Raw genomic sequence first — 12,627 nt, forward strand, 5'->3', positions numbered from 1 at the left:
TGATAACAGTATATTTAAAAAAAAATAAAAAACTCAAACTGCACTCAAATTGCATGTTCCAAATTATTATGCACAGCAGAGTTTTCAACCTTTTCATTTTAATAAAGAACAAAAAAATGGTCATTTTTGAAATTATAAGCATTAGCAGGTTATTACAAACTGAAATCAAATAGTTTTCAGCTCAAAACTTTATTCTAGGTGATGTTACATTTGAACATAGGACCGCTTGTTCGAAAGGAGCTTCTGAACTCTCTCGTCCATTGAATTTGTCAGGTTTTGGATGGTTTCTGCTTCAATTGTTTTGCATGAGGACAGAATACCCTCCCAGAGCTGTTGCTTAGATGTGAACTGCCTCCCGCCATCATAGACACTCCTTTTGATGATGCTCCAGAGGTTCTCAATGGGGTTGAGGTCAGGGGAGCATGGGGGCCACACCATAAGTTTGTCCCCTTTTATGCCCATAGCAGCCAGAGATGCAGATGTGTTATGTGCAGCATGAGACGGGGCATTATCATGCATGAAAATGATCTTGCTGCGGAATGCACGGTTCTTCTTCTTGAACCATGGAAGGAAGTGCTGTTTGAGAAACTCAACATACATTATGGAGTTCATCTTTACCCCTTCAGGGATCCTAAAAGGGCCGACAATCCCTCTCCCCATGATTCCAGCCCAAAACATTACTCCACCTCCTCCTTGTTAGCGCCGTAGCCGTGTTTGCATGGGGTGTCCATCAACCAGCCATCCTCCACTCCATCCATCTGGACCATCGAGATCATTTCATGCATGATAATGCCCCGTCTCATGCTGCACATAACACATCTGCATCTCTTCACAAGTCTGCAGTCAGTGTCATGTCGGATCAGAAAACCCCTTTAAGAGCTTGTCTCATCTTGTTTCATCAGGAGCACACTGCTCCTCTGTCTTGCTGGCTACCTCCTTGCTGGGGTCAGTGCTCTCCTGAAGATGGACAGTTTCAACCAGCGGCATGGTCGCGCCGCTGGTCTGAACTATGCACTTTCCTCTGCTGTCGGCAGAGACCGCTTTGACTTTGCAGCGTCGGAGGAGCACAGAGGTACTGAATCCAGGGATCCGGCCAACTTCAGAGCTGCACTTGCAAGCTGTATAGCAAACTGCTTTCCTTGCCTAGGAGACTGGCCACCACTGATAGACAGCAGCAGTGGCCGGTAACCTAGGCACCGAACATTTCTGTTTCTGTAGTCTCTCACCAGTACCTGTATATATTTCTTAGGTGGGTGTGAACGGCTTTACATATAAGATGCCTGATCTCCCTGAAACGTTTCCTGAGCTGTCAGATTTGAGGTTTGTATTTTTACAACTAAAATAAAAAAAAAAAAAAGTTTAATTTTTATTTGTCAAAAAAAAATTTCTGAATTCTATATTAGTTCTAATGATAAAATGACATCCATCCTAGTATTCCCCAGGGCCACCCCTATAGATAAGTCTGTGGGGGCTTATTCTGCACACTAGCTTCTCTGTACCCTGTTGTAACTTTTCCATGAAAGTCTTGGACGCATGTTTCTCTTTTTTTCTACTTCAGCGTGTCACAGCTCACCGATATGATGGAGCAAGAGGATGTTCTTCTGGAGCAGTTTGTAAATCTTCCACAACTAAAACAGATTATATCTGATAAAGAGGAGCTAGTGAAAAATATCGAGGAGCTGGCAAGTAAGATTTGGTGGATGGTAGTTGAATACGGTTTTCATAGTGTTAATTCATAGTTTTGATGCCTTCAGTGTGAATGTACAATTTTCAAAGTCATGAAAATACAGAAAAATCTTTAAATGAGAAGGTGTGTCCAAACTTTTGGTCTGTACTGTATATATATATATATATATATATATATATATGTGCGTCTCATAAAATTAGAATATCATCCAAAAGTTAATTAATTTGAGTTCTTCAATACAAAAAGTGAAACTCATATATTATACAGAGTCATTACAAACAGAGTGATCTATTTCATGTGGTTGTTTCTGCTAATGTTGATGATTGTGACTTACAGCCAATGAAAACACAACAGTCATTGTCTCAGTAAATTAGAATAATTAAGAAAAAAACACCTGCAAAGGCTTCCTACGTGTTTAAAAAGGCCCCTTAATCTGTTTCAGTAGGCTCCACAGTCATGGGGAAGACTGCTGACTTGACAGATGTCCAGAAGGCAGTCATTGACACACTCCACAAGGTCCCAAAGTTCCAATTTTAATTTGGGAATCAAGGTCCCAGAGTCTGGAGGAAGAGTGCAGAGGCACATAATCCAAGCTGCTTGAGGTCTAGTGTGAAGTTTCCACAATCAGTGATGGCTTGGAGAGCCATGTCATCTGCTGGTGTAGGTCCACTGTGTTTTATCAAGACCAAAGTCAGCGCAGCCGTCTACCAGGACATTTTAGAGCACTTCATGCTTCCCTCTGCTAACAAGCTTTTTGGAGATGGAAATTTCATTCTCCAGCAGGACTTGGCACCTGTCCACACTGCCAAAAGTACCAATACCTGGTTTAAAAACAACAGTATCACTGTGCTTGATTGGTCAGCAAACTCGCCTGACCTTAACCTCATAGAGAATCTATGGGGTATTGTCAAGAGGAAGATGAGAGACACCAGACCCAACAATGCAGAGGAGCTGAAGGCTGCTATCAAAGCAACCTGGGCTTCCATAATACCTCAGCAGTGCCACAGGCTGATCGCCTCCATGCCACGCCGCATTGATGCAGTAATTGATGCAAAAGGAGCCCGAGCAAGTATTGAGTGCATTTACTGAACATACATTTCAGTAGGACAACATTTCGGATTTTAAAATAATTTTTTAAGCTGTTATAAAATATTCTAATTTACTGAGATAATGACTTTTGTGTTTTCATTGGCTGTAGCCATAATCATCAACATTATCAGAAATAAACACTTGAAATAGATCACTGTGTTTGTAATGACTCTATGTAATATATGAGTTTCACTTTTTGTATTGAAGAACTGAAATAAATTAACTTTTTGATGATATTCTAATTTTGTGAGAAGCACCTGTATATCTACACTGACAACAAAAAGTTAGGGATATGTGGCTTTCTGGTGAAATGTATGGAAAATGTAAAAAGTTCTCTCTACAGTAATATATTGTAATACAAGTAGGGCGTTTAAGTAGAAGCATGTAACGGTGATTTCCTCATCTCAAACCATTTATTGAAACAAATGCCAACAACAGTGGTGGGTATACCCCAACAAAAAATGTCAATGTCTCAATAACTTGTCATGTGGCCTTGAGCAGCATCAATTACAGCTCGACAATGAATTCTCCTGCTGTTCACAAGTGGAGTTATTGTCTTCTGAGGCATGGCATCCCACTCTTCTTGGAGGGTGCAGGGCTGTGGAGTCTGAGTCGGTGTCTATTTTGGTGGAGTCGGTATAAAATGGACCCACTCCGACTCCTAAAATATAGAATAAATTGGGTACAGCAGTACAATACAGGATGTGCTGTAAATGTTTCCATAAGAATTTGTGAAAGTTCTGAAATGTCCTATAAATGTCTGTTCTGTTCCTGATCTAAGGATCTCGGCTTTTAGTTCAGATGAATCTGTGCTGCACTTTATGTACACGCTCAGTAGTGACCAGGGCTGTGGAGTCAGAGTCGGGAGTCGGAAGTTTGGCTTACTGACACCACAGCCCTGGAAAGGGCGGTTCTCAGGTCATTGAGGTTCTGGGGTACAGAGTTACGAGCCTCTACACAGCGACTCAGCTGATCCCATAGGTTTTCTATGGGATTCAGGTCTGGAGAAAATGCAGGCCACTCCATTTGAGGTTCCCCTGTCTCCAGCAGCCATTCCCTAATGATGCAACCTCAATGAGCTGGAGCCTTGTGATCCATGAGGATGAAATTAGGCCTGTGTTGTGAATGCAGAGGGACAATGACAGGATTAATGCTGTTATTCAAGTAGTAGGGGCTGTTTAATACCAATTCTAATTGAACCCCAAATTTTATTGGGCGATACATGGATCAAACACCTGATGTGAATTTTGCCATTAAGCTCCTTGTTAGAGAACAGCAAGTTGTGCAAAAAGTACTGAAACATTGAACAGTTGGACATGTGCATTCAAAAGTTTAGAGAAGGTCACATTAAGTTCACCTGAAAAGGTTAGAGGGCATTTTAGGTTCATCCTGAAATTTCACCCAAAAGCCAAATATTCCTAACTTTTTGTGGGTAGTGTATATACACACACATACATATACATGGTGGTAAAAATAGTATTTGATACACTGCCGATTTTGCAAGTTTTCCCACCTACATAGAATGGAGAGGTCTGTAATTTTTATCGTATATCCACTTCAACTGTGAGATACAGAATCTAAAAATAAAAACCAGAAAACCACATTGTTTGATTTTCAAATCATTAAATTGCATTTTATTGCATGGAATTAGTATTTGATTTCCTACCAACCAGCAAGAATTCTGGCTCTTACAGACCTGTTAGTGTTTCTTTAAGAAGCCCTCCTACTCTGCACTCATTACCTTTTATTAATTGCACCATATAAACCTGTATAAAAGACACCTGTCCACATGCTCAATCAATCACACTCCAACCTCTCCACCATGGCCAAGATCAAAGAGCTGTCTAAGGACACCAGGGACAAATTGTAGACCTGCACAAGGCTGGCATGGGCTACAAGGCAGTAGACAAGGAGCTTGGTGAGAAGTCAACAACTGTTGGCACAATTATTAGAAAATGGAATAAGCACAAGATGACTGTCAATTCTCCTCGGTGTAAGGCTCCATGCTAGATCTCGCCTTGTGGGGTAAGCATGATTCTGAGAAAGGTCAGGAATCAGCCCATCACTACACAGGAAGACCTGGTCAATAACCTGAAGAGAGCTGGGACCACAGTCTCAAACAACAGCACATGTCCAGGCCCATTTCAAGTTTGCCAATGACCATCTGGCATGGGAGAAGGTCTTGTGGTCAGATGAGACCAAAATAGAACTTTTTGGTATCAACTCCACTCGCCGTGAGAAAGAAGGAGGATGAGTACAACCCCAAGAACACTGTCCCAACCGTGAAGCATGGTGGGGAAAATGTCATACTTTGGGGGTGCTTTTCTGCAAAGGGGACAGGATGACTGCACCATATTGAAGGGAGGAAGGATGGGGTCATGTATCGCGAGATTTTGTCCAACAACTTCTATCCCTCAGTAAGAGCATTGAAGATGGGACGTGCCTGGGTCTTCCACCATGACAATGACCCGAAACACATAGCCAAGGAAACTAAGGAGTGTCTCTGTTAGAAGCATTTCAAGGTCCTGGAGTAGCCTAACCAGTCTTCAGACCTGAACCCAGTAGAAAATCTTTAGAGGGAGCTGAAACTCCAATGTTGCCCAGCGACAGCCCCGAAACCTGAAAGATCTGGAGAAGATCTGTATGGAGGAGTGGGCCAAAGTCCCTGCTGCGGTGTGTGCAAACTTGGTCAAGAACTACAGGAAACTTCTGACCTCTGTAATTGCAAACAAAGGTTTCTGTACCAAATATTACGTTCTGTTTTTCTATTGTATCACATACTTATTTCAATCAATAAAATGCTAATTAATTATGTAAAAATCATACAATGTGATTTTCTGGATTCTTCTTCTGTCTCTCACAGTTGAAGTATACCTACGATAAAAAAAAAATACAGACCTCTCCATTCTTTGTAGGTGGGAAAACTTGCAAAATCGGCAGTGTATCAAATACTTATTTTCCCCACTGGATATACACAGCGAGTGAAATACTCACACTTCACCAATTTTCTAAGTAACTATGTTACTAAAGGTGCTATAGGCATGAAATTCTCCCCAGATATCAGTAACAGACCATCCAATCCACATAGGCAAAGAAATCAAACAATAGATGTCCATAAATTAAGTTATGTGTAATAATGAGAAATTACACAGGGAAAAAGTATTGACTATGCTTACTGAAATGTATTTAATACTTCGTACACAAGCCTTTGTTGGTGATGACAGCTTCAAGATTCATCCTGTATGGAGAAACTAGTCGCATGCATTGCTCAGGTGTGATTTTGTCCCATGCTTCCACACAAACACGCTACAAATCCTGAAGATCCCTTGGGCTCCTTCTATGAACTCTGAGCTTCAGTTCCTTCTATAAATATTCTGTTGGATTCAGGTCAGGTGATTGGGTGGGCCATTGTAGCAGCTTTAATTATCTCTCTCTGAAAACAATTGAGCGTTTCCTTGGCTGTGTGTTTGGGATCATTGTCTTGCTGAAATGTCCACCCTTGTTTCATCATCATCCTGGTAGATTGCAGCCGATTTTTATCAAGAATGTCTCGTACATTTATCCATTTCTCCTTCCTTCATTAATATGAAGATTGCCGTATGCTGAAAAACAGCCCAACACCATGATGTTCCCACCTCCAAATTTCACTGTTAGTATGGTGTTTTGGGGGTGATATGCAGTGTCTTTTGGCCTCCAAACATGGTGTGTATTATGACATCCAAAGAGTTCAATTTTGGTCTCATCTGACCAGACTATATTCTCCCAGTATTTCACAGGCTTGTCTAAATATTGTTGAGCAAACGTTAAACACGCGTCAACATGCTTTTTGTTCAGCAATGGAGTCTTGCGTGCTAAGCGTGCATACAGACCATGGAGGTTGAGTGCATCACTTATAGTTTTCTTTGAAACAATTGCTGATTCCTGGTCTTTCTGTAACTCTCCACAGGTGGTCCTTGGTCATGGACAACTATTTTGATAATTAATTTCACTCCTCTGTTTGAAATCTTGCAGGGAGCACTTGGTCGTGACCGGTTTATTATGAAATTATGTTCTTTACATTTCTGGATTATGGCCACAGCAGTGCTCACTGGAGCCTTCAGTAATTTAGAAATTCTTCTGTAACCAATACCGTCAGTATATTTTGCAACAATTAGGTTGCGGAGGTCTTGAGACCGCTCACTGGTTTTACCCATCATGAGATATTTCTTGTGTGGCATCTTGCTAACGAGACACCTTTTTATAGGCCATCAGTTGAACCACCTAATATTATTTTTCACTAAGTGGCAGGATGGGTTTCTAATTACTGATAGATTTCAGCTGGTGTCATGACTTTCCATGGCTTTTTGCCTCTCTCTCTCTTCATGTTTTCAGTACCTTTTTCCTGTGTCATTTCTCATTATTACACATAATTCATGGACATCTATGATTTGATTTCTTTGCCTGTGTGGACTGGATGGGTTGTTACCGACATCTGGTGAGAATTTCATGTCAATAGCACCTTTAGTAATATATTTACTTAGACAATTGGTGACATGTTCAATACTTATTTCATCCTCTGTATGTGTATATTAATATAGAAATTTTTTAAAATATTTTTAATCCAGAAAAGAATCTTCAAATTGAGCCAATTCTGGAGTGAAAGCGACAAGCATTATTAGATAAGGTAAGCCACTGTGGATGGGGCTGACATGGCAGGCGCAGTCTTTATGGCAGGTTTGGTTCATTTGTGGATTGTGCTAAGGAATTCTGACGATCTCACCCTTGCTATATTGAAGTTGGTGAAATTCACATTGATAATCTGCTGTATTTTCACCCCACAATGACATGCCGGGATTTGGAACATCTCTGGCGTTCTCATTTTTCTATATGGGCAATCTTTACAGTTTGCGGATGAGATTTGTAAAGTCTCATCCACTTACCTTATAAACCTGCTCTGATCTGGCCGTAAAAGCTGCAGCAAATGCGGCCCGCGTGAATTCATCCTCATTTCCTTGTGTTTTTCTTCTCTTCCAGTATGAGCTTCTGACTCAAATGAAAACCAGCAAAGACAGCATGAGCTGAGCGAGGTAATGTGGCGGATACGGGGCTGGAGAAGATGGCGCCTGCGGGACAGTGATATCACCTCTTGTGAATGGTGGATTCTATTCTATATTGATTGTTACCTTTCATTATTATCCTGTCTGTGATGATCATGAGACTGATGCAAAGCCTTGTGAACAGAATAAGAAGTTTGAGTCTAGTATTAGGATTAATGGCCAGTTTGCATTTTTTTTTTATCTAGATTGTGTTATGGAAAATCGAAGAAAAACTCAGTAGTTAAAAATAACATGTAAAGAGAAGCTGTCAGCTTTCTCATGCCTCCCGAAGCGCCACAATGTATTTATTGATCTTTTTGTACCCTGTGTAAAGAGCCCATTAATAGTGGCTTACTGATTTCTAACATTTTTATAACTGTGGCCGTGATAATAAGTAGGTGAATATTTGTGGGGGCATTGCAACGCGCCCCACCACTAGACACCCTCTAATTAGCAAATTGCCACCACAATTATAAAATAGATTTTCGCCAAATGCAGAAATCAGAAAGCCACTAAAAGGGGTTTGTTAGGACGGGTATAAAGTGAGAAATAAATACATGGTGACGGTTTGTGATCTCGGGGGAGCTGACAGGTTACCTTTAACATAAAGTCCTGGTCATTTTCTGATGACACATTCCCTTTAATTGCAGAACTGTGCTGTCAGTAGATCTCTTTGATAAGTTACAGGGTAATAAAAGCCCTTTATGTGTCCTGTGGAAACTGGACGTCTAATCTGCAGAAAGCCGCTGAAGCCACAAATGACATTATTGTTCAGTAGAACAAAGGGAACGTTCTGAAAGGTTTACAGTGCGGGGGGATATGGACGGCGTGCACTGTAAGGGGGCCATGCAAGAATTGGCTGAATATTGAAATATTACTATATGTATGATGTCGCTACTAGTGATGAGCGAGCGTGCTCGTTTAACCCTTTAAACGAGCACGCTCGGGTACTCGCCAAGTAGTTTCGGCGTGCTGTGCATATCGGTTGCAGCTGCAGCAGCTGCATGTGTCGCGGCTGTTACACAGCTATGACACATGCAGAGACTGGCTAACAAACAGGCAATCCCTGCATGTGTCACAGCTGTGTAACAGCCGCGATACATGCAGCCGCCCCGGCTGCATCGGAAATGCTGAACACGACAAAACTACTCAGCGAGTACCCGAGTGTGCTCGTTTAAAGGGTTAAACGAGCACGCTCGCTCATCACTAGTCGCTACATGTTCCCAGATTGCCACTATAGTCCTATACAATGTTTTCAGCATCATCTCGCCCAGTTTTCCATATAATACACATTTTTATATCAGCTGATCTTTTGTACTAGACAGACGATAGGTCCAATTGTCCAGACTTGTATTTAATCCTGATGATTAGTACTGTGAGGTTATAGCATGTGAATGGTACATGACCAGATGCTTTCACAGCAGCCAACCAGAGCTTGGCTTTCATTTTTTAGGAACAGTTTGAGGAATGAAAGCTGCATTATGATTGGCTGCAATGGACGATCTGTAAATGAGCCCCATTTGCTGGGGAAACCTACTGCCGCTAGTAAAATAGGTGAGTCCCTGTGCCATATGGGATGAGGTGTAACGTCCTGCTCCTTCCCCCCTCGCAGAGCTGCAGTCTCAGCGCACTACAGGCCAGGTTAAAGGTCGCTGCCCACCAAGCTGAAGAGGAGTCTGACAATTTTGCCCAAAATTTCCTTGAGGGAAAAACAGAAATAGATGATTTTTTAACTCTGTTCATGGAAAAGAGAAGAGTAAGTGCTGTGGTATTGGTTTAATAGTGGTGCGCCTTATACTGGGGAATTGCATGAATAGCAGTTCCCTAAGATATGTCTGTATACAGGGAATTGCTGCCATTAATGGTTCAGTATCTGGGCTGGTCAGCCTTGGATCCATAGAGCGAATGTTATCTGCGGTCTGGATCTGGTGGAGCAGCGGACACGGCTTGTACCGATGAGCGGGAAGCCATGGCCTCCACATTGTATGTCCTCCTAGAGAGGAAAGAAGAGGTTAATCCAGCTCCCCTGCTGATTGTGCATGCTCCCCCCAGCAGGGCAAAATGGCTACAAGAGGGGTGCACCCAGCACCAGGGCCGAAGAAAATCATTGTAAAAACCATTTATTGAAAAAAATGTTACAAAGAATTCATCTAATAAAAAAAGCATTTCTCCGAGGCATGCACGACTGCCGCGCTTCACACCATGTGTTCTCCTAGTATGTTCTAGCTCTCCAGCGCTAGGTGGGGGGAAATAATGAAGGTATAGGGTATCCGGTGCCTCCACATCAGCACAATGGTGATGTCAGAAGCCTCGGGGTTAATGCGGCTGAGAAAGTTCCTCCACCCAAGAGAGGAGGCGATGGATCACGTAGTAGAAAACATAGAGGCTTCATGGCTCCTCACATTAAAGATCAGAGAACCAGATGGCATGCATGCTGGAACTGATTTAATGGATATTAACTAAATAAATAATTGATTGGAGAAACAAATGTCTATATATTCAGTTCAGAGAACTAATGATCTGTCTACATCATATCCTATACCTTCATTATTTAACCACGACCTAGCGCTGGAGAACTACGCCATACTAGGATTAAGAGCGCAGAGTCTGAAGTGCGTCAGTTTTAATAACTTTTCAATAAATGGTTGTTTTTACAATGATTTTCTTCCGATCTGGTGCTGGATACAGCCCTCTTGTATTGTATGTCCTCCTGTGTTATCTCAGTGTGACTGGCAGTCACTGATGCACCTATAGTGCACCTATACAACGACTGCACGAAGAAGCCTAGGAAAGACAAAGATAGTGACTGACACTGGCTCCATGGCCCAAGGTGGCATTGTAATTGCTCTCTAGATCATATTGTGCATCTGTGCAGAGCCGAGTCCTGTCATGTTTCACTTATGTCTCTAGAAGCCATTCACATCACTGACGATTTGTCTCCTATCTCTCAGTGCTGCCACAGTAGAGAAGCTGCAACAGTCCATATCCATGCACAGCCAGGACGATGCACCGCTATAGGTACGATAATATACCGCCATGTTGTCTGCATGTTCATATACACCATCCATACTATGCACCACTATTGGTACGATAATATACCGCCATGTTGTCTGCATGTTTATATACACCATCCATACTATGCACCGCTATAGGTACGATAATATACCCCCATGTTGTCTGCATGTTCATATACACCATCCATACCATGCACCGCTATAGGTACGATAATATACCGCCATGTTGTCTGCATGTTTATATACACCATCCATACTATGCACCGCTATTGGTACGATAATATACCGCCATGTTGTCTGCATGTTTATATACACCATCCATACCATGCACCGCTATAGGTACTATAATATACCGCCATGTTGTCTGCATGTTCATATACACCATCCATACCATGCACCGCTATAGGTACGATAATATACCGCCATGTTGTCTGCATGTTCATATACACCATCCATACCATGCACCGCTATAGGTACGATAATATACCGCCATGTTGTCTGCATGTTCATATACACCATCCATACTATGCACCACTATAGGTACGATAATATACCGCCATCTTGTCTGCATGTTCATATACACCATCCATACCATACCATGCACCGCAATAGGTATAATAATATACCGCCATGTTGTCTGCATGTTCATATACACCATCCATACAGTGCACCGCTATAGGTGCGATAATATACCGCCATGTTGTCTGCATGTTCATATACACCATCCATACTATGCACCACTATAGGTACGATAATATACCGCCATCTTGTCTGCATGTTCATATACACCATCCATACCATACCATGCACCGCTATAGGTATAATAATATACCGCCATGTTGTCTGCATGTTTATATACACCATCCATACCATGCACCGCTATAGGTACGATAATATACCGCCATGTTGTCTGCATGTTCATATACACCATCCATACCATGCACCGCTATAGGTACGATAATATACCGCCATGTTGTCTGCATGTTCATATACACCATCCATACTATGCACCACTATAGGTACGATAATATACCGCCATCTTGTCTGCATGTTCATATACACCATCCATACCATACCATGCACCGCAATAGGTATAATAATATACCGCCATGTTGTCTGCATGTTCATATACACCATCCATACAGTGCACCGCTATAGGTACGATAATATACCGCCATGTTGTCTGCATGTTCATATACACCATCCATACTATGCACCACTATAGGTACGATAATATACCGCCATCTTGTCTGCATGTTCATATACACCATCCATACCATACCATGCACCGCTATAGGTATAATAATATACCGCCATGTTGTCTGCATGTTTATATACACCATCCATACCATGCACCGCTATAGGTACGATAATATACCGCCATGTTGTCTGCATGTTCATATACACCATCCATACTGTGCACCGCTATAGGTACGATAATATACCGCCATGTTGTCTGCATGTTCATATACACCATCCATACCATGCACCGCTATAGGTACGATAATATACCGCCATGTTGTCTGCATGTTCATATACACCATCCATACTGTGCACCGCTATAGGTACGATAATATACCGCCATGTTGTCTGCATGTTCATATACACCATCCATACTATGCACCACTATAGGTACGATAATATACCGCCATGTTGTCTGTATGTTCATATACACCATCCATACTATGCACCGCTATAGGTACGATAATATACCGCCATGTTGTCTGCATGTTCATATACACCATCCATACTGTGCACCGCT

General features: G+C 41.9%; 1 long non-coding RNA gene across 1 annotated transcript; it reads left to right on the plus strand.

Moving 5' to 3' along the window:
• Positions 1-989: 989 nt before the first annotated feature.
• LOC141213592 (uncharacterized) lies at positions 990-7,420 on the plus strand. The gene is made up of 3 exons (XR_012283061.1): positions 990-1,320; positions 1,559-1,686; positions 7,381-7,420. It is a non-coding gene; the product is annotated as an uncharacterized lncRNA (long non-coding RNA).
• Positions 7,421-12,627: the final 5,207 nt, after the last annotated feature.

This window comes from Phyllobates terribilis, unplaced genomic scaffold, assembly GCF_046119375.1.
Source record: "Phyllobates terribilis strain yellow unplaced genomic scaffold, ASM4611937v1 Scaffold_200__1_contigs__length_3551848, whole genome shotgun sequence".
Lineage (NCBI taxonomy): Eukaryota > Metazoa > Chordata > Amphibia > Anura > Dendrobatidae > Phyllobates > Phyllobates terribilis.